This window comes from Candoia aspera, chromosome 7 (genome assembly GCF_035149785.1).
Source record: "Candoia aspera isolate rCanAsp1 chromosome 7, rCanAsp1.hap2, whole genome shotgun sequence".
Lineage (NCBI taxonomy): Eukaryota > Metazoa > Chordata > Lepidosauria > Squamata > Boidae > Candoia > Candoia aspera.
The window spans coordinates 18,994,118-19,000,117 of NC_086159.1; positions in this window are offsets into that span (position 1 = coordinate 18,994,118).

Consider the following 6,000-nt stretch of genomic DNA (forward strand, 5'->3'; position numbering starts at 1 on the left):
AAACCCTTTACTTGGAATGAGGTTAAATCTCCAGGACTAGATGAATTCTATGATACTGAAGGAATTAGCTGATGGCCTGGCCAAACTCCTCTGCAAAATTGTGAAGAACTGGTGAAATGCCAGGTGATGGGAGAATAACAAAAGTTGTCCCTATCTTCAGAAAAAGGGAAAAGGAAGATCCAGCAAGCTACAGACAAGACAGTCTAACACTAATACCTAGAATGATCCCAGAGCATATCAAAAATAGGATAGCCTATAATCACCTTGAAACAATGTGATAATTACCAATATAACAACAAATATGTCTGAGGGATTGCCTCTCCCTGATTACATCAGCCCATCCCATTGGAGCTGGCAGGGAAGGCATGCTACGGGTTCCATTGGCCAAGGACTTGCATTTAGTGGGTCCCAGGAGGCGGGCCTTCTCTGTCTTGGCTCCCTCCTTGTGGAACATTCTCTGCCCTGAAATTAGGCTTGCTCCTTCCCTGCTATCATTTAGGGAGTCCCTCAAGACCTGGTTATGTCATCTGGCCTTGGGAACTGGAGACGTTCTTAGATAGCTCCACTGTGATTGATATTCTTGGTCTCTCCATGGGGTTTGTATATTTTAACATTTTTAATAATATTTTTATTGCAATGATATCTTTTATAATGATTGTTTTTATTTATTTGCTGTTTTATTTAATTGTTGTATGCCGCCCAGAGTCGCTTTGTGTGAGATGGGTGGCCATATAAATATGATTAATAAATAAATACTTCAAATCTTTGCTGGAAGTGTGGACAACATGAAGGGGCATTTTAACATATTTGGTGGATGTGTAAAAAAAGCCCAAAAGTTTTGGATACAAATACATACATTAAGTTAGAATATTTTAAAGGTTAAAGTACAATTGAAACCAGAGGCTTTTCTTTTGGGACTAATGAGAGGCAACTAGAAAAAAGTCATGAAACTTTGTTTTTATATATGACAACTGCAGCAAGATTATTATATGCTCAAAAGTGGAAAGGTTTGACACTACCCACAATGGAGGAATGGTTGGTGAAGATGATGGAACTTGCAGAGATGGCTAAATTAACATCCTTGATCAGAGAAAAGATAATATCTACATTTATGGCTGACTGGAAATCCCTTATAGACTTTTTGCATGAAACAGAAAAAAATGCACTTATAACTTGTGGGTTCGATGATTAGAAAAAAAAATGGATAATAGAAAAAAATGAGCTTTTTTATAATCATAGAGTAAGACATAACTTTGTAATCATGCTTGTATTTTCTGTAAAGGAAATCAGAAGCTTATTCTTTCTATTTCTTTTTATCCTTTTTTCTGTACTTTTGTTTCCTCTTTCTTTCTCTCTCCCTTTCTTTTTACCTTTTATTCTATATTAGTTGGTGTTAGTTTTTATGTTTCCTTTAAAACTTTTAATAAAATTTATATCAATAAAATTGCTATGGAATCTGTTGCTATAGTCCTCTTCCTTTCAATTTTGGACTGATAATTTCTATGGCATTATTTTAAACTGAACATTGTCTTGAGTGCATTGTCAGAAAAACGATATTCAAGTGTTGCAAACAAATAAATACATGGGATTCAGAGCAATTCTAATTTTTTAACAAAGAAAACATGGAAGGAGGGAGGGAGGAGGAAGAGTTACATGATAGGCATCTGACTGTTTCTAAACATCTGCCTCCTGACTAAAGACAGCATATGAATTGGTTTTAATTCCCATTGTTTGTCTAGAAATTATTTCTTCATCCTCCTCCTCTTCCTCCGCTTGAGAACTACTGGGAGAGAATTTAGCTAAACCAGCTCCAAAATGGTATGTTTACACAAGCTAATTCTGAGACATTTGGGAAATCAAGGTGGCTTTGGATCTATTGGAGCAATGATGTCCCATATATTCACCCACCCTGGTCCTCTTCCACCATTGTTAGCAATAAATCTAAACCTTTGATGTCTTCTGCCAAGCAGGAAGGGAAACAGCCATTTGTGGGGATGGCTAGCACCCTAGAAGGGCCCTTTACATTCACGGACTGAGATACAACCTTAGCCATCAGGATTTTATTACATATTATATTCTATTTCTATTTCTATATTTCTATTCATTGTATTTATATGGACATTGAATTTTGAATTTTATTTTGTTGTAAACCGCCCAGAGTCCCTCCTTGTGAGGGGAGATGGGCGGTGATAAAAAATTGATAGATAGATAGATAGATAGATAGATAGATAGATAGATAGATAGATAGATATGCTGCCTATTTGTGTTTTGAAATTAATGGCAAAAGACTGCTCCCATGCCATTCTAAGCATTCCTCACTAGCCTTCCGATAACAAATAAGGTTACTTTGTTGCAACAGTGTGCCTTTTCCCTTTACTGTAAATCTTAAAGTGGTTTACAATAGCGCTTGTTATAAATCAAAACCAGCATCTGCAGTGCAGGTGTGGCATGATTCTTATGCCTTATATCTGCCACTAAGAAGCAAGGTATGCTGTCAGAAGAAAATACAGAGGAAGGTCAGGAATGTAGGTTTAAGTAAATTAGCTGTAACAAAGCATATCAACCAACTCCCCCCAAATTCACATAATTGCTATTCTACAAGCTTCTTCAGGGCTGCAGGAGGGAAAAGTCACCTGGGATGTGTAGATAGCAATTCTTCTTCCATCTTCTCTCCGCTCTCTAACTGCACCAATTCCATGAAAACATCATGTGTAAAATGGAAAAAAAGAGACAAAGCATCCAGCTTTGCTGGAGGTAAAGTGAAGAAATCAAGATCCAGAGAATTAGGACTTCAGTATACTTGAAGATCTGGATGCATGAACTTTACCAATAACTTTTTATGACCTGCCCAGCGTTTCACCAAAGATGAATGCAATCCTAAAATTGAAGCTGTTGTTTTGTATTTCTGAGGCTTTGGGGGTGTAAGGGGCAAAATATTGCAGATGCGCAAGGTACCCATTTTACTTCTTAAAATTCTCATCTCCAAAAATGACCCCTGGCCCCATCCGCTTTTGAAGTATAAAGCCTCAACATGCCTGGCAAGATTTGTGCAGCCCTCGGGTTGATAGAATCGTTGCTCCTGGATGAGTTCAGATGCTGAGCAAGAGAAACCTCCTGCTTCCTGAGATCTGCTACTAAAGGATCTTAGAATAGAAAGAATCTGCCTTAATCTGAATTGGATAATTGGTCTGTCTGGCTCAATATTGTCTGCACTGGCAGCATCTCTGCCTTGAGATGAAATAGACTGAAGTTGAGATCTCCACTTTGAACTGTTGTCCTCCTCCTGAGCCTATCTGATTAAGGTGTACCTTTACAGATGCATATATGTACTGTGTGTGTACTCAATGCTTGGCCACACTGGCAGTCCTTTGAGTTATAAAATCTCTGCATAATAGGATCAGTTCTATCCTACCCTCTATTAGTGACCGTTCCCTGTACTTCTACTGTAATCAACTGACATTTTGTAGTTAGGGTAGCACTTCAAAGCCAGCAAAGGTACAAAACTCTGAATGCAACTCATCTTGGGCCTGATCAGATACTAATAAGACCTCATTCCTGAGCCAGCAGCATGGTAGTGATGGAGGAAAAAAAGAGTATTTATTCTCTTCCAGCATTGTATCCTCTCAAATATATCCTATCTTTGTATCCAACGGAGCTTTCCCCAAGTCTGGGGCCTTTTGAAATCTAGCCCAGTTATAGATCATCTAGAACCCTTGGTAGTTGCTGTAACTTTCAGGACAAATAAATTGGATTAATTGAACTGAATCTAGGGCTCCGCCTGGTCAGATATTTTTAGATGTCTTTAAGTTTATAAGCCTGATGATGCAGACGAGGTGCTTGGGGAAGTTCAGCCAGCCACATTTTTCTTCCTCCTTGCCCCTCCTATTAGGCAGAAAGAAATTATTCAACTGGATCCAGAAATTCTTCCTTAGAAGAGCTTCATTAAAGGGGATTTTAGTGAAACCATTCCTGGAAAAAAAATGGATGCAGAAGATCTAAATAAGCCAATGGCCAGCATTCCTTCCTGGGCAATGTGCTTTAGCATGTTGTAACTAAACAGATCTAGACACTCTTAGGTGAAACAAATTTTCTAGATCCATTTCAGAGAAGTTTAACTCAGGTTTGTGGACCAAAATTTCCTTACTTACCCTGTTGATGATCTCTGTGAGGAGAGAGACATGGAGTGGAATGGAGTGAGTACAACTTTGTTGATCTTCCTGGATCTCTCAGCAACTTTCAGTACCAACAGCCAAGGTATCCTTCTGAAAGGGTTGCTTTAGCTATATGCAGGTAGAACCTCTCACTTACAGTAGGTTACTTCAGTGCATTATACAACAGGTTGCCCTTACAGATGGATTGGAAACTTCAGTTAATACAAAATGGTAGAGCAAGACAACTGACCAGAACTGTGTGGTATGAACTTGTTCCTAATTTCCAGACCCAATTCAACTTCCTGCTTTTCACTGGCAAAGCTTTTCATGGCTTGGAACCACAATATCTGAAGAAGCACCTCTTCTTGCATGTTCCTACATATACTTTGATATCAACTTCACATGTCCTGTTTCAGATGCCCTTCAAGGGGCAGGACGGTAACTTTTCAGAAGTTATCTATTGCCTTTGGAATATTCTTCCCAGTGAGATATGCCTGGCATTACTTTTATTACCTTTTTGGCACCAGGCAAGTATGTTTTTATTCTCCCAGGCCTTTTTATTATAACACTGCTGGGCTTTTCAACTTTTTATTGGTGCTATTGCTTTCTTATTTTATTCTGTTGATTTATTTAATGTTTCAAAGAATGTTTTTATTCATTGTTTTTGTCTGAATTCCTGATTTTTATGGTAAACTGCTTTGAGAAGCAGTATAAAAATATTTTTAAGCAATAAAATATTATACATCTTTGGCTTTATTATCTCTAGCAGTAATCAGAGATTACAGGAAGGGAGAAAAAAGTACATTCAGATTAGAAAAACAAATGCCTGCTTTCCTTTGGGCTGGTTAAACCAACTGGGGAGAAAAGAAATTACTGATAATTAAATTACTTCCCTGTTCTTACTGACTTGGGAGTGTATAGAATGATTGGCAATCAGTGAGCAGCAATCCTGTTGGAAGTATATTCTTTCTAGTCTAATTAATGGAATAAAGATCTTGAAGTGGCCATTCTCAGTCTTTGAGTGGCACGTCTATCTTGATATTCCAGGCAGTAGGTGCTTTGTTACCCTCCAAATAATTTGCATAACCCTGATCTTTAACTCTTAAATCTTTAATTTGGTTTTGAATGGGATTTACGTCTGCCTACCTCCTTCCTTGGATTATGATTCTAAGCCTTGGATTCTGAATCTTTGCTCACAGTCATAAATGTTCAGCTTCCCTACCTGGATAACGAGTAAACAGATGACTCAATCAACTCCCAGAATTACCAACCAGTATAGGTATTGATGAGAATTCTGAAGTCCCTACATGGAACTTCATCTGGGGATGGCTGACTTAGTTCCAGTCCTCCTTCAGTTACTAAACATGGGACTATCTATTTGTATTGCCTCAGGCTGTTACGGGATTTCCTACGCTTACTATAGGCTAGATCCATCATTTCAAAAGCAGTTTAGTGATTAAGCCAGGTGAAATTAAAATGAGAGGTGGCCTACCTCCTACTGTGTTTTCTTGTTTGTTAAGGTTTTATCCCACCTTTCTTCTAGGAAATCAAGATGGCTCTTCCAATTTTTTTTCCCACAAGAATGTTGTGAGCTATGTTGGGCTGAGGGAGTGTGAGTGGCCCAAGTTCACTCAGTCAGTTTCCATGTCTCAGGGAAGACTTGAACCTCACTGTCCCCAGTCCTAGTCCAACACCTTAATATACCCTGTACCTCTTTAAACTTGTGCAAGATATTCCTGTGCTGAAAGCACAGTATAGTTATACTGGGGTAAGTGTTAAACCCATTAGACCTTGCTTTTGCTGCTAATCTATCCTAGAGCATCAACATATGTTTTTGGAACAAATTTAA